The sequence below is a fragment of the Penaeus monodon genome, chromosome 24 (genome assembly GCF_015228065.2).
Source record: "Penaeus monodon isolate SGIC_2016 chromosome 24, NSTDA_Pmon_1, whole genome shotgun sequence".
Classification (NCBI taxonomy): domain Eukaryota; kingdom Metazoa; phylum Arthropoda; class Malacostraca; order Decapoda; family Penaeidae; genus Penaeus; species Penaeus monodon.
The window spans coordinates 6,526,352-6,527,183 of record NC_051409.1 but is presented as its reverse complement, the minus strand read 5'-3'; positions in this window follow the sequence as shown (position 1 = coordinate 6,527,183).

Sequence of the window (832 nt, the reverse complement as noted above, 5' to 3'; positions counted from 1 at the left end):
ATAAAAAATATAGGAAAAATTTATATATAAACCACAAAATTTTAAAATTTTAATATATCTAATTTTAAAAATTAAATAAATTTTATTTATTTTTTTTATAAATAACCTTATTTTAAAAAAAGTTAAAAAAAAAAATTTTTGGAAAATTTTCATTTCCCCCCAACCTCCTTCTTGGTCTTTTGACCGGGGCTTAAAATTCAACCTTTTCCTTTCCTTTTTTCTTCCCTAATTTCCAAAAAAAACCCCCCCCCCCCCCCCTTTCTTCCCCGTATTGCCTAGCCTAAATTCCAAAAATTTAAAAATCCCCCACAGTTCCCCTACCTTTTAAATGGGGCCATTTTTCCCCCCAAATGAAAATCTTCCGAAAATTTGTTAAAAATTTTTCCAAATTTTTTCGTTAACCCCTTTTTACCCCTTTAAAACCTCCGCCAATTTTCTCCATAATCTTAAAAAAAATGGGCCTGGAAATTTAAAAATTTTTCTAATAAATCCCTTTTCCCCAGTCTTTTTATCATAACTACGAAAATTTTATTTACCCCAATTTTTTTTGTTTTAAAAATAACAATAAACCTTGGTTAATTTAAATTAAGCTTTATTTTCCTTTCTTTTATTTAAAAAAAACAGGGGTTGTATTTCCTTCTTGAAAAATTTAAAGTTAAAAAAAGTTAAAACCTTTTTTTTAATAAAAGGGGCCTTTTACAATTCTAAGAAAAAAAAATAAATAAAAATACATTTTTTCTTAAATCTTTTGTTTCTTTTATATACAAAAAATTTGGAACCAAACTTTCCCACGGGCCATGAAGCCCTTATACTGCCTTTCTTAAAACCAAGA